We start from the raw sequence: 20883 nt of genomic DNA, 5'->3' as shown, positions 1-20883 counted from the left end.
CTTCCTTGGCCTTGGTGAAAGGCAAAGCAGATGTGGGTAACATATCAACATAGCCCATCAGATGTTGGAGATTGCTTGAAGTAGACTGCATTTTATCTTCATATCTCAACTTGATGTTTATTCTGAGGAATTTTTTTATTATTATTCTGAGGAATTATAACTAATACCTACTGATGAACAGAACAGTTTTACTATGGAGAAAACAGTAAATGGGATAAAAACATACGCTTTGGCTCCTGAACTATCTGAAACACCTTCGTTCTCCTACAATCAATTTTAGAAAAACTGTGCTGACTTTGACCTTTACTGTTTGCTAAAAGTTAGTTGTGAAAGTCCTCTGGCTCTCAACTCCACTGCTGGGGAAAGAAGAGAAGTGACAGTCTCTTGCTTCCCTTTTCTCTTGGGCCAGAGGACAAGGAACTGATGATCAGAGTTGAACCTAATTCATTTACATCCAACAAGTACCATACTATTGAAAATATAAACTAAAATTATGATCTTGTTTCTTTCCTTAGAAAGCGTGTACGAACATTTATTCTAAGAAGTAGTACAATGTAGTGGTGAAGAGCACAGGCTTTGAAGCCAGGCTGCCCAACCTCCAATCAAGGTTTCACCATCATCTGGCTCCTCCCGAGTAAGTCACTTAAAGTGGTGTGCTTTCAGTTTCTTCATGTAGAAGATGGGAAAGAGGGTGATTTGGATATTAGACTTAGTCAAGGAGTATAAGAGCAGATGGTATGCCTGATAGAAGATGAAGGATCTTTTTTTAGCTTGGCCAGGCAAGCTCCTTGGAGTCCCCCAAAACCAGCTTTCTAAACTCTTCAACATTGAATTTACAGAGTTGTTTGGTTAAGGTATGTTCTTTCATTCACCAGTATCTGTGAGTTTTAAATGGCAATTTAGGCCCTGGCCGGTTGGTTCAGTGGTAGAGCGTCGGCCTGGCGTGCAGAAGTCCCGGGTTCGATTCCCGGCCAGGGCACACAGGAGAGGCGCCCATCTGCTTCTCCACCCCTCCCCCTCTCCTTTCTCTCTGTCTCTCTCTTCCCCTCCCGCAGTCGAGGCTCCATTGGAGCAAAAGATGGCCCGGGCACTGGGGATGGCTCCTTGGCCTCTGCCCCAGGTGCTAGAGTGGCTCTGGTCGCGACAGAGTGACGCCCCGGAGGGGCAGAGCATCACCCCCTGGTGGGCGTGCCGGGTGGATCCCGGTCGGGAGCATGCGGGAGTCTGTCTGACTGCCTCCCCGTTTCCAGCTTCAGAAAAATACAAAAAAAAAAAAAAGGCAATTTAAATTGCCATAGTGTCTCATAAAGAATGACATAGCTTTTTAACTTTAACAATGAATATGAGGATTTCTCTGTATCCATTCTACAAATATAAAACTCTATAAATCCAAAACAGTTACAGAACTAGGAGCCTTGAGCTAGGACCGTCACACAAAGACATTTGGAATATTCCTTCTAATATATTATAAAAACATCCAAAATGGTTTGGTTTTTAAGAGGTCTTGACTAGAATTTACAAATAAGTCACCTGAGTTTTCTTTTGTGAATCTGACCTGGGCAGGTTTGGGCTCTCCCAGAGGGAAACAGAAAGAAAGATACCCCCTGGTGTGGCTGCCTGAAGAGCTCTATTGTCATCTCAAACACTCAGGTGATCTCTCTCTATTTTTTTTTATTCTTTTGTAAGAATTCAGCTAGCCTGACTGGTGGTGACACAGTGGATAGAGCATCAACCTGGGATGATGTTATTCCAGGTTTGAAACCCCGAGGTCACTGGCTTCAGCGCAGACTCACTTGCTTGAGCGCAGAGTTGTCAGTTTGAGCATGGAATCACAGACATGACTCCATGGTCCCTGGCTTGAGCTCATAGGTCACTGGCTTAAAGCCCAAGGTCAGTGGCTTGAGCCCAAGGTTGCTGGTATGAGCAAGGGGTCACTGGCTTGTCTGGAGCTGCCCTGTCAAGGCACGTATGAAAAAAAATCAATGAACAACTAAAGTGCCACAGTTATAAGTTGATGCTCTCATTTCTCTCTCTTTCTGTCTGTCTGTCTCTCACTAACAACAAAGAAAAGAATTCAGCTAATATTTTAACAAAATTGTTAAATATTTATATTGTATCAAGATGCAATAGGTTATTTCACTCTGCAGTACATCTTTTGAGATCTAGAACAGATGTTTTCTCATTCTGCGTCTCTACTGGCTGTTACAAGGAATGTGTTCATGAATACTGTGGTAAGATGCATTATGTTGAGAATAAGTGCTAAACAAAGTGAAGTGGGTAAAAATTTAGAAGTATTAGAACAAGAGCAAAACTGGCTGTTGTTATAATTATTTGTGAAACATCTTCCCCTAGTACAGTTACTGGTTGTACAAAGAGGAATACAGAGCTTGAGGTGGGGGAGAGAAGACAGTAATGGCATTCTGGCTCTGCATACGCCACTATCACCCTCTCCCATCTGTAAATGTCTGCAGATTTTCTGGGCACCATACAATTTGAACTAGCACATACATGCACATGCCACTTTTTTTTTCATTTTATTCCACTTCTGCTACTTTCATATTCCTTGAATGTGAAGTGGTAGATAGGTAAGGGAGATATTTACACATCCGTTCATTCATCAGCTAGGTATTAAATGCCTTCCATGTGCCAGACTCTTTGCAGGTGTGGTAGAGTTACAGGAGAGCAGAGGAGATGTGGGATGTTAGGAGTTTCTTTCTGTCTTCACAGTTTAAGCCCGGAGGGATGATGACTAAAAGGTTAATGAGATATTGGAAATGACTCATTTCTATTTATTTTTGTGGTGATCTGATCATTTGGTGAGAGAATGAAGATGAAATAATAGTACTAATGTAATGCCTATGGTAACAGCATAATAAAGCTTTCCTAAATCTTCTAAATCACATTAATAGCACATTAAATCTCTCCTGGGGCTATATAAGGAGAGGGTGTCTCATTTCACCTTAAAACCAGTTACATCCACCACTGAGATTCATCCAAACACAGGAACAGTTGATGAGCTAATAGAGTGGGTGGTCTGATGGTATCTATTTGCATGAGTTGATTAGCATGGGGGAGGTTGACTGGCAAGGTGGAGAAAATGGGATAAAACGGAGATGCAGAGGGCAGCGAGGTGTCTGTTTTAAGTATTTGTCACTGGCATGATGTTATGAAATCATTTCTGAGACTTAAAAGGGAAAGAACAGAGACTTCAAACAATATAGAGACCATGGGAGAGGAGGAGGGTTTCTTTGACAGCACACAGGTATCAGGATATGAGAGCTGGGAAGAATATTTCCCACCTCTGCTCAAACATAGCATCCTGTGGTTGACAATATCAAGAGATAGCAGTCTTGGCACAATTATTAGCATTCTTTCTGTGCTTCCCACTATAGTTTCAAAGTGAAGTCTCATCTTCAAATTACTTCATAGGCAGTGGACATTAATGAGTGAGTTAGAGAAGGAAGAATGGGTCAGATTCTAAGTAGTTAATGTGACTGACAGAATGGTTGTGTCCTGTGTGACACACTCTCTGAGCATTAGTGAGCATAAATAGGTGAAACTTTATAGAGGGATAAAGTCTTTTAAAATATGAGTCATTATTATTAACATAAAGTTTGAATTACATAAAACTGCAAAAAGTACTTGTATAGAAGGATAGAACTATTCAACCTATTCTAATCTGGTGATTATTTTTGGTTTTCTTACTCTTTTCATTTGAAGGAGCTAAGCTTCCAAAGCACCTCAGTGTTTTCCCCAGCCTCCTAGCTCCCATTCCAAAACAAAAGCACTGTCTTCACTTCTGAGTGCATTTGAAAAGTAAGCCTCTCTCTTTGCCTTCACGGAAAGACAGACTAGTTTTTATTATTATTATTATTATTGATTTAAATTTATTGTGTTTATATAGATTCAAGTGTCCCACTGAATACATACCTCCCCCGTGTTCCCTCAACATTCTCTTTGTTTCCCTCCCCCCAAAGCCCTCCCCCTTCCCTCCCAGATTTGCTTTTCTTTTCTCTATAACACTGTGATATATAATATATATATATAATTTCACCAATATAATAATATATATATAATTTCAACAATCTCTTTCCCTTCTCTGATCCCATTCTCTCATCCCCTTTTCCTCTGTCCGCTTTTCCTCTGGTCCCTTTGATCCCACCTATACCTCTATTCCATTCCTTAGTTCACATTGTTCACTGGATTCCTCAAATGAGTGAGGTCATATGATATTTTTCTTTCTCTGCCTGGCTTATTTCACTTAACATAATAGTTTCCACGTCCATCCATGTTGTCGCAAAAGGTAAGATTTCCTTCTTTTTCATGGCCCCATAGTATTCCATTCTGTATATGTATCACAGCTTTTTAATCCACTCATCTTGTAAAACTCAACACCAGGAAGATAAACAATCCAATCAAAAAATGGGCAAAAGAAATGAATAGACACTTCTCCAAAGAGGACATACAGATGGCCAATAGGCAGATGAAAAAAATGTTCAACATCACTAATCATTGGAAAAATGCAAATTAAAGCCACAATGAGATATCATCTCACACAAGTCAGAATGGTGCTCATTAACAAAACAACACAGAATAAGTGCTGGCGAGGATGTGGAGAAAAGGGAACCCTCCTGCACTGCTGGTGGGAATGCAGACTGGTGCAGCCACTGTGAAGAACAGTATAGAGATTCCTCAAAAAATTAAAAATGGAACTGCCTTTTGACTCAGCCATCCGACTTTTAGGAATATATCCTAAGACCATCACATCACTGATTCAAAAGAAGAAATGCACCCCCATGTTTATGGCAACATTGTTCACAATAGATCACAAGATCTGGAAACAAACTAGCTTTTTGATAGTTGTCATTTGGGTCTGAATAATGTGAGATCGATATCTATTAAGAAAGTATAGAGGACAATTGACTGGGAAATGGGAATGGAAGGATTAAGAAGATGTGACAGAGAAAGCAGAGAACTTCAAGCAGGAAAAGTGAAGACATTAACCCCAAAGTCTGGAAAACTATCCTGAAACATTTGTCCAAGAAACATGGGAAAAGGATGGGGGAAACAAAGATCATTGCCCCTGGCAACTGTAAGGTTAGTGAGCCTAAGAGGACCACTTTGAGGGGCATCTGTTGGGCAAATAAGTTTGTAAAATGTGATTTTTATATTTGCTCATTTTTATTGTAATAAATGGCCCACATGAATGGCGCTGCCTGGTAGAAGCTGCTAATTACCTTTCTTCTTGGGAAGGGGATTTGTTATGCTAATGTTGCTGGAGGAGGGGTTTTCACACCAAGAAAAGTTTGGGAGGAAGAAAGAGAAGGAGAAAGAAGCCAAGATGGCGGGGTGCTGAAGGAGAAACCAGTTTGTGCAGAGATGAGGAGGGAGAAGATGTGCAGATGGGGAACCAGAGGTGACTGAGCTGGTGGGGGCCTTTGATTCTAGGAAAACTCCGATGTGTCAGGAGGTTTGTGAGCACTGAATGAGTGGGTTTTGGAGCCTTGTGTGTTTGTTATGACTTGCCTGCCAGAATGAGGCTAGAATAAAGGAATGGCCTACCAGTTTTCAGCTCCACAGTTTCATTATTGTCTGTCCGAATCTAATGGGAACCTGCATGTGAATAGTCACGATGGCTGCAGCCCCTGGCATTACAGCATGCCAGTTAGAAATTATAAACAACAGCAAAAGAATAACAAAATCATCCCCAAACTTAGTGACTTAAAATAATAACCTTTTTTTTTTCTTAGATTATGGGTATATGGGTAGGTTCTGATAGCCTAGGCTGGGCTTGGCTGATCCTAGGTGGGCTTGCTCATAGGTTTGAGCTAGCGCTTAGGGTCACTGGAGCTGGTTGATATGGGAGGGCCCTGGCTGGGGTGACTCCTGTGTCTATCAAAATCCTCCAGTAGGCTAGCCCTGTGACATGTTTTCATGGCACAGAAAGATTCCAAGAGAAGGGGTGAAATGTGCGGGTACTTTTTTCACGTCTTTGTTTGAGTTAAGCTTGTACTTCTCATTGGCCAAAGCTTGTAATGTAAATAAGACCAGTGTTATTATAGGAGGACACTCTCAAAGGTATGTGTGCAGAGAGGTGGCATTATTCAAATTTCCAGGTGCCATTTGGGAGGTTGACCCCCCATTGTTTATGCAATAGAGAACTCTTGCCACCTGCATTCAAGACCTTCACCTGGTCATCCTACCAACCATAGCATAGATAGCAAAAAGCTTGGCTTGGTTGGCACCTATGTCTCACTTTTGACTGCAGCTCATGATGTTTAGACTTTGGTTACAATGTTTGGATTAAAACTAGTTTAGTAGAAAGCTATACTTGTAATTATGTAATTCTAAAATGCATTAAAATTTTTTAATCTCATTTTCTTGAATGGTTGTAAAAATATGGTTTTATTGCTTTATAGTTTTGAGGCAAAACTGCTTACTTAAAGACCTTTTTCTTGTTTTTTCCATTCAGAGTAAAAGCATAATATTAAGTATCATCTTGGACTGGCTTCATCTGAGTTTAATATAAGTAAAATCAATGCTCTACAAGTGTGTGCAATTGATGCATGCTATCCATTTGTTTCATCCATAAGACTATTTATAAGAATATAAAAAAGTATGAAAAAAATGTTTAAAATAGTCATAAACCAAAGAAATAAAAAGGTTACATCTACAACCAAAATATAGATGTTCATATAATATATAATATATTTTAAAAAGAGTAGTTCCAGTACATTAAATGAAATATTATACATTTAAAAAAATTTAAAACAACAAAAATGAACAACATATTTTTAGGAATACTTATAAAATAAAACTTCTTTCTTTTAAAGTAAGAGAAAAATATGCCAAACGTTCAAGATAAATAGTTACCTTGAGTGGTAGCTGAAGAGGGATAGGATGAGGGAAAATCATAGGGATATATGTTATAGTTAAAATTCTAGATGGGTATAGGCATGCACAGGCCTACTATTATTAAAAATATATTCGTACGTATGTACCAAGGGGAACCATATATGGACCAATGGTGAGAGTGTGTCATGAGCCACAGGTTAATTCAGTGGTAGTCAATCTGGTCCCTACTGCCCACTAGTGGGCATTCCAGCTCTCATGGTGGGTGGTAGCAGAGCAACCAAAGTATAAATAAAAAGATAGATTTAACTGTAGTAAGTTGTTTCATAAAGATTTATTCTGCCAAACTTAGCAAAAATTTGACATAAAGTACTTGGTAAGTAATTATTATTATATGCTTTAACTTGCTGTAACTCTGCTTTATAAATTTTATAAAGTAAAGTTACTTCCCTACTTTATAAATCACCATTACTGTGGAACTGGTGGGTGGTTAGAAAATTTTACTACTAACAGAGATACAAAAGTGGGTGGTAGGTATAAAGAGGTTAACTACCCTTGGGTTAATTGAACTCTGTTCATTGAGTGTGTGTGTGTGTGTGTGTGTATACACATATATTGCAGCCTTACTTAAAAGAAGGTTTAAATGGTTAAGACAAATAACATGATTTTGAAGATACACAGTATCTTTTTAAAGTGCTTTCACTTTTTCCCCCCTAATGCCTTTGAAGGAACAACTTTACTATATATAAAATATCCTTATACAAAGTAGCTTTAAACTTCACTGATATCTAACTACAAGTACCAAAACTATCAATACCAATGATTTCAAGCCATGTTCCCCTTTTAACTTGGTTCAGTAAACTACCAGTAAAATATGAATTATATAACCATGATTTATTACTACATGAGCCATTCTATGATAGTATATATTACACACAATGTTAGCTTTCAACATCCTATCATCTGGCTGCCATGACTAGTGAAGTTACAATAGATGTAGCAGGTTTATTTTCTTAGATTTTAGAATAACAAGGGGAAAGACTAAGTTGGTTACTATTTACTTGAAACTTCTATTTCAAACAGAAAGAGGGAATGTAAGCAAAATGCTTATGAATGATTACAAACATGTCAGTGGGACAAATAGGAATATAAGAAGTGTATGAACACTGACTGTTCATTGATTAATTTACATGAGTGTTATCCCAGGTATGCGGGAAGGTATCACGAAATGCCTCACCACCACAATCCCCAGTAAATGACAGGGGAGTGAGTGCACTTAGAGACCAGAGACAAACAAAACCAACCACTCGCCCTGCAGGCGACGACACATGTTTCCTTTCAAAGATGTCACAACTGGGAAGCAATTAGTGACAGTCAGGTCCTAAAGAGAATTCTACATTTAGAAAATGCTGTAGAAGAACTTACTTAGAGAGGCACAACTGTCCCTGTGTGACACTAAAATTAAGCCGAATTCGTTCTTCAAGAAATTGCCCATCAAGAAGACTCCAGTGAAAAAAGCAGCCTGGGAACTTGGATGTTACAAATCATACAACAGAGGAAGCCTTTTTATTGATGGTTACGTGGTGGTTCATCAATTTCACTAGAGATAGTCAGGGCAATTATGGGAGCAGTGGCTCCAGACAGCTAGGAGCTCTGCTTGTGAACACTGCCTTCATTTCTGAGACATTCACTCTTTCTTAGGAAAGAATATAAATGTGTTAAATTCTGGTTTGTCCCAATGGGTCTCTCTTTTGGAATTCCATGCACCCTTTTTTTTTTTTTTCTGAAGATGGAAACGGGTAGGCAGTCAGACAGACTCCCGCATGCACCCAACTGGGATTCACCTGGCATGCCCACCAGGGGGCGATGCTCTGTCCATCTGGGGCGTTGCTCTGTTGCAACCAGAGCCATTCTAGCACCTGAGGCAGAGGCCATAAAGCCATCCTCAGCACCCGGGCCAATTTTGCTCCAATGGAGTCTTGGCTGGGGAGGGGAAGAGAGAGACAGAGAGGAAGGAGAGGGGGAGAGGTGGAGAAGCAGATGGGCGCTTCTCCTGTGTGCCCTGGCTGGGAATCGAACCCAGAACTCCTGCACACCAGGCCGACGCTCTACCACTGAGCCAACAGGCCAGGGCCCATGCCACCCTTTTTATTGCCCTCAAATAAGTGCATACATACTATTACTATTATAATGTAAATATATGTAAAATATGTAATCTATAGTTTTATTCATATGTATTCATATAGAAAGTCAGTCTACTCAAAAAGACTATGATGACTAAAAGTTTAATGACTTTCCCTATTTTTTTTTTCTCGAGAGAAAGAGAGACAGGGATAGATAGACAGGAAGGGAGAGAGATGAAAAACATCAATTCTTTGTTGTGGCACCTTACTTGTTCATTGATTGCTTTCTTATAAGTGCTTTGACAGGGGAGGGGACTCCAGCTGAGCCAGTGACCCCTTGCTCAAGCCAGCAACCTTGGGTTCAAGTCAGTGACCTTGGGGTCATGTCTATGATCCCACACTGAAGCTGGCGACCCTGTGCTCAAACTGGTTAGCTCATGCTCAAGCCAGCAGGCCTTGGGTCCTCAGCATCCCAGGCCAATTCTCTACCCACTGTGTCACTGCCTGGTCAGGCACTTTCTAGATTTTTTTTTTAATGCTACTTCCTTTCCTAAGTCTGTGTGATCTTCTTAAATGAAGGTGAGATTACATATGAAATTTCTTGGGCTCACCTCACTGAGTTTAAACAAAAAAAAAAAGTATGGTACTTGGCAGCAAATGCATAAACCACCCTGGCTCTTTTTCTTGTATCAAGGAGCTGGTGACTCCAGAGAGCAGAGCACTAAGCACAATGATGAGATACCAGGGGATAGTTTCTTTAAAGCAGTGACAGGTAGACCTATTAGTAGATGGCAGTGACTAAAATCAGCTTCTTCTTGGCTGGCACAGCAATTTGCCAATGCCCGCAGGGTCCCGTCTGAATCAGTGTGGTACAATGCACATTAACAGGTACATATGTGCCCTGGGATGAACTGATGACGATCAGGAACACTAAAGCAGGATAAGCTAGGACTGAGAATTTCCAAAGAAATCAGAAATAAATCTGAACATGAAACACTGTTGGATCCTATGAGAGGCCCAAAATAACAACTAATAAATTGTAAGAATGTGCAGGACAGAGTCTCTTAGATAACAAAATAAGAATTCTGGATGTGAACTTCCAGAAGAGTAGCTTTGATAGGAACCAAAAACCAGGTTGAGAAGGCATAGGGTTGGTTGTGGTGGTACTTTCTTTCTTCAATAATCATAGAACAGAAAAGGTTGCTAATCTATGGGGTCAAGAGAAAGGGAGCAATGATTTCTCAGGTGGTACTGAGAAAACTGACACGGGAGTGAGAAACATCAGGACCTCTTCCCTTACTGAACTATTTATTTGGAATATCCTTTCCTAGGCTCACCTATAGCATTCAGTAGCCCTAGCAAGACTACAGAGGGAGGCTTAGCATGTGGCCGGACCCGTCTCTTCTTCCTTGGCTCTGTCTTACACAGTGAAGGACCTTATGCACATGCATATGAACACCCAGCCTGTAAGTTCAAGTTCCATCCTAAACCCTCCTCATCAGGGCACCAGTATCCATTTGGCTCCCCACCTGGTCTAGGGGTGCAGAGCAGTCCACTTCAGAGGAACGCACCTGGAGATGAGTCCTCTCCAGGATCCTGAAATGGTCTTGGGGCCATTTGAGCATAAAGTATGGTCTAGAACAGGGGTAGTCAACCTTTTTATACCTACTGCCCACTTTTATATCTCTGTTAGTAGTAAAATTCTCTAATCGCCCACCGGTTCCACAGTAATGGTGATTTATAAAGTAGGGAAGTAACTTTACTTTATAAAATTTATAAAGCAGAGTTACAGCAAGTTAAAGCATATAATAATAATTACTTACCAAGTACTTTATGTCAAATTTTTGCTAAGTTTGGCAGAATAAATCTTTATAAAACAACTTACTATAGTTAAATCTATCTTTATACTTTGGTTGCTCTGCTACTGCCCACCATGAAAGCTGGAACGCACACTAGTGGGTGGTAGGGACCAGGTTGACTACCACTGATCTAGAAGAAGGGGGCATAGACTCTGATGGCCACCTCCTTTGGCACCATAGACTCTTTGCTCAGTGAGAGGAGTGGGGCCCTGCTCAAGTCAGAGCTCAGAGCAGGGACTCTCATTGCCTGTAATCTGCTTTACCCCTTCTTATCCTTATAATTTTTTCACTTCTCTTACTGTTTTCTGAGCTCAGAAAATTGAAATAATTGCAATTGCTTTGGAGTTTTCCCATTTTGGCTCTAGAGGAATTTACTTGAGTCTTCATCTGCAATATTTGAACAGTATAGTTGCAGAATAAATATGTTTATATTTTCATGGTAAATGCATCTGTTAGAAATAAGTCTTTTTTTAACTTTTTGAGCATAATAAGGAATAAAGGAATATATGTAGAAAGAAGTGAAGCACAAAAGATGGCCAGGTGAAAGTAAGCCATCTGGGTCTATGTGTTTACAGGCTAGCTCCCACAGCCTGTGTTACAGGCTAGCTCGCCTTGGACTCATGGGAGCCTTTTGATCTTATGGAAATCTTCCAAGCCCTCTACCCTGGGTAGTAAGGGTAGTCATGGTGAACAAAGAAGATGGGTAAAATATTATCTCTTTGCCAGTGATCAAAGGTCAAATTGAACCTAGTCACAGGAGCTGATTATTAATGTTTTGGGAATTTTTCAAGCCAAAATTATGTTAAACTCAGACATTATTAGAAATTAGCATATAAACTTATAATTAAATAATTTCTATTTAAAACAAAAGTCATAAGACCTCACTTCTTTCTAGTAATTATGCTATATTTTATTCTTTTATGCATTAGAAGTTATATGTGTTATATGTAACATATCTGTTATATATGCATGATGGTAATACTGTAGAGAGTATACTCATTGTCATTCTAGTCAGTCATATGTCCCAGGCTACTGAACCCCAAAAGCTAACCAATATGGTAGGTTCATATCCTACCCTCTGAGATGTATGTATATTGTATATCTTAGTCTGATTAACATGATGTTATTTATATAATAGATCAATGCAATGTTCTACAGAACATCCAAACAATTAGATCTCCTTGGACTAGATTAATAGGGGATAAAAGAGTTTAGCATAGTTCTAGGACAAGACTACTGTTGTATAGTCATGTTCATGTCACACAACACAAATTATTTCTGATCTTCTTTCTTAATCGGGAAAAAGAATGCATGACTTTGAGTAGCCTTCTTATAAACCCTGAGCAGATACACACTGAGATAATTATGACTTAATTTGATTGCTTTTTTCTTTTCAATTAATTCAAATTAATTTCTGCTTTTATATTTATGAATTACTTACTCTTGTTTTACAAGAATTTTTTTTCTTTATCTAGCTCTCAAGTTGTCTAGTCTCATAAAGCATTAATTTAATTTATATTTTGGGCAAAATCAGAGCCATAGTTTTTGTTTGTTTGTTTGTTTGTTTTTTTACAAGGACAGAGAGAGAGTCAGAAAGAGGGATAGATAGGGACAGACAGACAGGAACGGAGAGAGATGAGAAGCATCAATTATTAGTTTTTTGTTGGGACTCCTTAGTTGTTCATTGATTGCTTTCTCATATGTGCCTTGACCGTGGGCTGTCAGCAGACTGAGTAACCCCTTGCTCGAGCCAGCGACCTTGGGTCCAAGCTGGTGAGCTTTTTTTGGCTCAAGCCAGATGAGCCTGCACTCAAGCTGGTGACCTTGGGGTCTTGAACCTGGATACTTCCACATCCTAGTCCAATCTCTATCCACTGCGCCACCGCCTGGTCAGGCGAGGCATAGTTTTTTTGATAGTGAATCATATTTTATCTCAGAGGAGAACACTAAACTGACTATTTCAAATATAAATTAGATAGATTATATTGGGAGATGTTAAAACACAAAATCTGAGCTCTTAGTTGTTTAATTTAAAAACAGAAATATTGTCCTGGCCTGTTGGCTCAGTGGTAGAGCATCAACCTGGCATATGGAAGTCCCAGGTTCCATTCCCGATTAGGACACACAAGAGAAGCAACCATCTGCTTCTTCTCCTTTCCCCCTTCTCTCTCTCACTCTCTCTACTCCTTCTGTAGCCATGACTTGATTGATTCAACTAAGCTAGCCCCAGGCACTGAGGATAGCTCTGTGGAGCCATCACCTCAGGTGCTCAAAGTAGCTTGGTTGCAACCATTGGCCATAGATACGCAAAGCCCTGACCCCAGATGAGGGTTGCTGGGTTGATCCTGGTTGGGATACATGCAGGAATATGTCTATCACCCCTCCTCCTACTTAAATAAAAAAAAATTAAAAAGTAATTATTTCTATGACCTGATACAACATCAGCATCTCAAAAAGACATTCTATTTTATTTGCATTTTTTGCTTTCTTTGCCCTATTTTTATTACAATTGCAATTTAAGCAGTGTAGTGACCTGAAAAAGTCTCTACAGTATAAAATAAAATATCCAAAGGTTTGAAACTTCAATTCCAACATTTCAAGAGTTTCTAAAGTTCAGATCTTAGTACAATAAATCATAGCAAGATGGCCAAATAAGAATAGTATTTCTAACTTAAAATTCAAGCTTAAAATATGAGAATAATATTGATTTCAACAATTATTTTAGTTCATTCATCTAATCATCATCTTTAATCTCAACAGAAATCATAAAAACAAAAATATTGACTGTAAAATACTTTTAAAAAAACTGCAAAAATCTGAAGATACTACCTTACATATTTGTTAGAAACCTTTCTACAAAGCAGTGATTGAATCAGAAATACTTTTGATATAACATTTATGAATCCATGTGTTTATATTCTGTTTTTTCCTTTTCTGTTCCCTCTTTGATTTCTCCTCTTTTTATTTTCCCACCATCAATAACATTAATTCTACTAGTTGAAGTCTAGGCTTATCATTTTTAGGATTGGTAGCCGAAGTGGAGAGAAAAAATAAAAACAAAGCAAACAAGAGAATGGTGAAAGTAAAAAAGAGAGACCATGTTCATTTCTACTACATTTTTATCCATAAATGTATCATCTTCATGAATCTCAGTATTTCTTTTTTTGTTTTCAGAGCCATCATTTCATGGGCTCAAGAACATAAGAAATTGATAAAATAAAATTAAATCCAAACCTTAAAGCTTTATGTGATGTGACTTTGAGAATATTTTATTTACTAACCTCTGAAGCTCAGTTTCCTCATTCAGAAATGGAGAGAAAGCCTACCTTGCAGTTTTTGTAATAATAAGACATGTACATATAACATGGCTAGGACTGAGTTTGGTATCCATTTATGTCTTCATTCTCATATTTGACAAATATATAATGAGCCAGGCATTATGTAATATTCATTTAACCTACAGTGCATTTAACTTTTGAGAAATAAAGATGGTATATTTCTGGCATAAAACTTAATAAGTGATAACTATTAAAAGAATAGAAAATGTACTCCAGAAAGCTTAATGACTTCCAGGAGTAAATTATAGCATGAGAGAATCAATGGTGAGCAACAAAGTGATACAAACTTTTATTCATTCTTATCAATAATTACTGAAAAAAAAATGAAGAACAAAAAAGGTAAGTAAAAATTTTTCTTTTTAAAAAATTTTATTTAAAAAAATTACATTTAAAATGGTGACATTGATCAATAAGAGTACATAGGTTTCAGGTAAACATTTCTATAAACCATTTGAACTATTGATTACATTCTGTACCCATCATCCAAAGTCAAATAATTTACTGTCATTGTATATTAGTCCCTCTTTACTCTCTTCCCCCTACTTCCTCCCTCTAAAACCTTTTTAATGTTGTGATGTTATGGGGAAGGTCATAGACCTGGAAGCACTATAGATATTAGAAAATATTAAACCAATCTATTTACTTTCAAAGTAAACACTGAAAGAAGAAAAGTAAAATATTTAATATTTTTCATCTAGTACCAAGTTTATTTCTACCAGAGAAAGAGGAGAGTTAAAAACTAGTAGAAATTAAAACATTAAAATCTCATGAATGAGGCCCTGGTCAGTAGCTCAGTGGATAGAGCATTGGCCCAGTGTGTGGACGACCCAGTTCGATTCCCAATCAGGGTACAAAGGAAAAGAGACCATTTGCTTCACTCCTCCTCTCTCCCCTCCTCCCCCTCCCTCTTCCCCTTATTTCCCTCTTTCCTTCCCATAGTAAGGGGCTCAATTGGTTTGAGCATGACCCTGGGCTCTGAGGATAGCACTAAAAGTGAGCACATCAGCCTCAGGCACTAAAAGTAGCTCGGTACTGGAGCATCGGCCCTAGACGGGGTTGCCAGGTAGATCCCAGTAAGGGCACATGCTGGAGTCTGCCTCACTGTCTCCCCTCCTCTCATCTAAAAAAAAATAAAATAAATAAGTTTCAGAAATGAAAGAACACGACATGTACCTACTAACAAAAGAAATTTTTTTTTTCTGAAATAAGAAGCAGGGCGGGGGAGGCAGGCAGACAGACTCTCGCATGCACCTGACTGGGATCCACTGGGCATGTCCTCCAGGGGTTGATACTCGGCCCCTCTGGGTTGTTGCTCCGCTGCAATCAGAGCCATTCTAGTGCCTGAGGTAGAGACCATGGAGCCGTCCTCAGCACCTGGGTCAACTTTGCTCCAATGGAGCCTTGGCTGTGGGAGGGGAAGAGAGAGACAGAGAGAAAGGAGAGGGGGAGAGGTGGAGAAGCAGATGGACCCTTTTCCTGTGTGCCCTGGCCGGGAATCAAACCCAGGACTTCCACATGCTGGGCTGATGCTCTACCGCTGAGCCAACTGGCCAGGGCCTGACAAAGGAAAAATTTTAACTCAGATACCTAGTGCTGCAACAGCATTTGAAAACCACTAGGTAAACCTCAGCATTATTGAGCCAGGGTCCTGACAATATGGATTTGATGAACTGAAACAATAAATATCTTTATACACTTGCTTCTGTTAAATGACATTTTTTAAACTTACAGAAAAAATAATTCTTTGTATATTATATAGTAACAGTAATTGAAACATTTATAAATTTCATAAAATAAATATATTGATATATTAGTACATTGCTATACTATTGTTATCTATGACTATTTTAGCAACTATATATTAAGTTTCACTTAAGTGACTTTTATTTGATAAATTTTATGGAATAACAACATACTTTATTTCCTTTGTAAAAGATAAATCTGATTCCTGTAGCTTCTTGAGTATTTATGGCATGTAATCTTCTTTTATATATTTATGTACTATAGCTCCCTCTTGTTGAGTATAGTTTTATTTGTTCCCATTTTATGCCAGTTGTATTTATCTTGACATAATTTAATAAATATATATGTAAATCACAGAACATAAATGGGAAACAGAAGAGAGATACTCATTGTGAAAATTAAGTTTAATTCTTTAGAATGACCCATTAAAGACAAATAGTTGAAAATGATGTCAAATTAAGTGTAGGTAAGATTTTTAGAAAAGATTACAAAACCATGGAAATCTAAAAGGATTTCAGCTTGCTTTTCACTTCACTGAAGTATTTAAAGAATACTAAAGTCCTGTATCCGTTAGAATAGGGGTCAGGAACCTATAGCTCGCAAGCTAGATGTGGCTCTTTTGATGGCTGCATCTGACTTGCAGAAAAAACTTTAATAAAAAAAATAACATTAAAAATATAAAACATTCTCACGTTTTACAATCCATTCATTTCCTACCGCTCATATTCATGGTTGCCGATGGCTGGAGCCAATCACAGCTGTCCTCCGGGACAACACCAAATTTTTATTGAATAATGCGTAACATACACGGGTCATTGTATGGCTCTCAAAGAATTACATTTTAAAATATGTGGTGTTCATGGCTCTCTCAGCCAAAAAGTTTCCTGACCCCTGCGTTAGAAGAACTGAAACTGGAAATCTTAGTCAAGATTGTGGTGTGGTTATGCAAGAAAGACCAGGTGAAATTCCTAATCAGTGGATATATTCTCAAGGGAATGGCTTTCATTTTTACATCAAAAGACTGGAACTTGAATGTATAATTATTTACTTTAAGTGAACAAAATAAAATATTTATGATACCTGCAATTTTTTATTGTTTGCTAATTTAACTCATTTTTCAGATTAATCAATCTCAACTGTATTAGTTAACAGTATTTCTGTTGTACTTTATACATTTATTTTATTTCATAATACACAATGTTAATACCTTTTAATAGATCAGTAAGTCACTTGCTTTTGCTTCTGACTCAACTGAATTTTAGTCTTCTGGTTGAATTTATGATGACATATCTAAAGGTAGAATATAATTCTGACTTTATCATGAATATTCTAATAGCCATACTTAGATTTTTTTTTAATGTATAAAGACTTAGTATGGCCAAGTGAATTTTTTGTGTTGGCAGTTTTTACAAGTACACCCTTTCCCTATATACCACCCTCCTTTTACCAGCAGGAGTTGATTTGTGATTAGCTATTGTAGTTGCAGGAACAATTGCAGCAAGCCCCAGTGTTACTTTGGAACACAATAGTTAGCTTTGCCTGTGTAATGAAAAGGAAGTCTACCTGAGGCTGCCTCCCTCAATTACTACTGAATTACAAAAGTTTAATTTGCATGGATTTAGGTGTATAGATGAGTGTTTTTCTTCTGATATAATTCTGTCTTGTCATTTCATTACAGACTAGATAGATAGCGTCTCAAACATGAGGGGAACATTTGGACATCCAATGGTTTGTGTTATCCTAGCATAACTTATTCACAATTCAGAAGGTTAATAGCAAGCATGTGGGTGTCATTTGTTCTGAAAATCATTGGGCTCAGTTATTAAATACACCATATTTATACTTAACCAATTATGGTATTATAAGAACATCTGACTTCCTGAGGGAGACTGCTTCACAGATTTTACAGCCAAGTATGGTGTTGGGAGAGTTTTCAAATGATGAGTGTCAACTCTAAAGTTTAACTCCTGAATCACCAGGCTGGGACAAGCTTTATCAAGTTTCTCTCTCCATTTATTTCTATGTTGATTTAACTGTCAAAATTATTCTCATATGGCCCAAATCCAGTCATTGCAGAGAGTTGGAGAGCTACAAAAACTGACATTTTCAACTGTTTCACATTATCTTCTTTCTCCCAAAATTAGAATTTTGGTTTAATTTTGAAAAGAAATTATACCAGACATATTAATGATTCTTACTTTCTCATCCTTTTTTAAAAAATGTGTACAAAATGGTAACATATCCTAAGTAACTTATTCAAAAGATCCTCTGGTATCTTATAATTATTATAAAAATTTTTCCTTCTGAAAAATTATTTTAAAAAAATGTTTTTTTAAAGCATCTGACAGATGCTGAGGAGCCAATTTCATACTCTGCCAGTATAGGGGAGGCTGCTGTGGTGGAGTAAATGTTGGATAGTGGTGAGGAAGTTAGGAGGTAGTGGCAGTGATTATCAAAGTCTTAAGGTCATAGGAACTAAATAACTTTGCCAAGTGGCAATAAAACTCCAAAGATTTGGAGCCAACTGTACATGAGTAGATATCATATGATATGTGCACAAGGGCATAGCTGTCATTAAATAGCTAAGATAAAGAATAGTTCTTGCCTGACCTGTGGTGGCTCAGTGGATAAAGCAGTGACCTGGAATGCTGAGGTCGCTAGTCCAAGGCTCTGGGTTTGCCTGCTCAAGGCACATAGGAGAAGCAACTACTCTTGCTTCTCCCCTCTTCTCTCTCTCTCTCTCTCTCTCTCTCTCTCTCTCTCTTTCTCTCTCTAAATAAATAAATAAATAAATAAATAAATAAATAAATAAATAAATAAATAAATAAATAAATAAATAGTAGTTCTTAACCTGTAGGAGGCATGCCATTCCTTGGCATGGGCAGGCTAGACTGGGCTCCTCCAGCTGTTCTCTAAACTGAGGGGAAAAGGGCTGGTGTCTGAAGTAGCATTGATAAGGTATTTTCTCCTTTTCTATTCACTAGCAACCCAAGCACCTGTCTCTATCTTTCACCACATTACCTTAAAATGGCCTGCAGGGACGTGGATGCAGAAACCCTGTGGAGTGCTACTTGAGGTGATTTTCTAATTATAATACTGATAATTTTTCTGTGCCTCAGTTTCCTTGACTGCAAAATGAGGAATAATCATGTCCTTACCATGTAGGTTGAAGTGAGAATTAAGGGAACTACATGTTTGTAGTGAATAGTGATTGACATAGACAGTGACTTAGCTATTGGTGTCTTCATATGCCCATTTCTCCCTCTTGGACAAGCGTGCAAGGTCCTCTTGAGAGGTTGCCCTGCAGTTCTCTTATGTGTGTTCTCTGTGAATTATATGGGCACTAAGGAACTTTGTTTTTAATCGGAGAGACCATTTTGTGTGGCTGATTTTCATTCTGGTTTTGGCATTTGCTAGATAAGCAATGCCGGGGTGGAAGCTGGTGTGGGAGGAGTGTATTGGAATAATATGGCAGAAACAGGCTGACAGCTTGATGCCCACATTGGAAAGTTTTCTGTTTTCTGCCTCCCTCCTCCCTGTGCCTGCTGTGCAGCTCAGAAAGAATAAAAGGAGAAGGACAGTGGCCTCTGGCTTGAGATTAAATGGATGGGAATGTGGGAGGTATTGTGAGAAAGAGAATGGAGAGGCTTGGCTGTAAAAATCTATCGAATGAAATTTTATAAGCATTGTAGGTATTGATTTTTAATCTTAATGAGATTTCCCAGTCAGTTAGGGTTTAATGCAACCTCATGGAAATCAGAGCAATGGAATCAGAAAGTTATGATGAAATACCAGGCTTTAGGAATATCTGTTTTACAGTCCTCTAAGCTTCGATAGCGTTTTCTAAAATCTATCTATCTGTATTATATCATTGATTATTTTGTCTTTATTATAATATGTCACAATAGTTATTACAGAATCATGACTTAGTCATCTTTTTATTCCCAGCATCTAGCATAATATTTTGCAAATATCAGGTACACAATATAATTAAAGAAAGAAAAATAAGAGTAAGGATGAGAAAGGAAAAGAAAGAAAAACAATGAAGAAAGACAAGAAGATAGGAAGTTTTAAAGGAAAACAGGAAAAGTGAGAAAGAGTGAGGAAGGGAAATTTAGGCTAATGCTTATTTTATAGCCATTGTAAATGACTATAGACAAATTCTCAGTTCTTAAAGGGCCCTAGGAAAGAGTGTCATGTAATTTTCCCCAATAATAGAGAGTAACAACTATTTGAGCTGGGATGTTATGAGGATCATTATCTTTATATAATTTAATCTTTACTCTAGAAAAAACAAGTTTTAGGGATATAAGAAATGTATTAAAGACAAGTTAATCTGATTAAATTTAGACAGCACATATATCACAAAAAAATCCATGTTCAATAATTAGAGAGAAAAAGATAATGCGATTCAACAAATGTTTGCATAATGCAATTGAATGTTATTATATTATTCATCAAGAGTCCTTCCAAAATATAAATATGAACTTTTCACCTATTTTTGATTCCCGGGTACATTATACTAAATTAAACCATAGCACTTTTGCTGAAACAGAGCACCTTTCAAAATTTTCTCAGCCTCTTGAAGTTGAATTATTTATTGTTAAGCAATTTAGTTGCCAGAAGGAGACAATCTAATGAGATTTTGGAAGTTGAATATAAAAAGTCACAAGATTTTGAAAAAACATAATTACACTTGTTGAGAAGTGGTTTATAAAATTCAACAATTAGCTCAGCAACATACCATTTCTCACATATCTTGTTATCTTTTTTTTCCTTCTTTTCCAATTGAGAGGAAGGGAGATAGAGACAGATTCCCATATGTGCCCCAGCTAGGTCACCTGGCAACCTCCATCAGCCCCCTTTGGGCTGATGCTCTGCCCATTGGGGCCATGCTCACAATCAGGCTATTTTTAGCACCTGAGGCAGAGGCTTCACGGAGCCCTCTTCATCACGCAGGGTCAATGT

The sequence above is a fragment of the Saccopteryx leptura genome, chromosome 5, assembly GCF_036850995.1.
Source record: "Saccopteryx leptura isolate mSacLep1 chromosome 5, mSacLep1_pri_phased_curated, whole genome shotgun sequence".
In the NCBI taxonomy this organism is placed as follows: domain Eukaryota; kingdom Metazoa; phylum Chordata; class Mammalia; order Chiroptera; family Emballonuridae; genus Saccopteryx; species Saccopteryx leptura.
The sequence above is the reverse complement of the archived record's forward strand: the minus strand, read 5'-3'. Positions refer to the sequence as shown.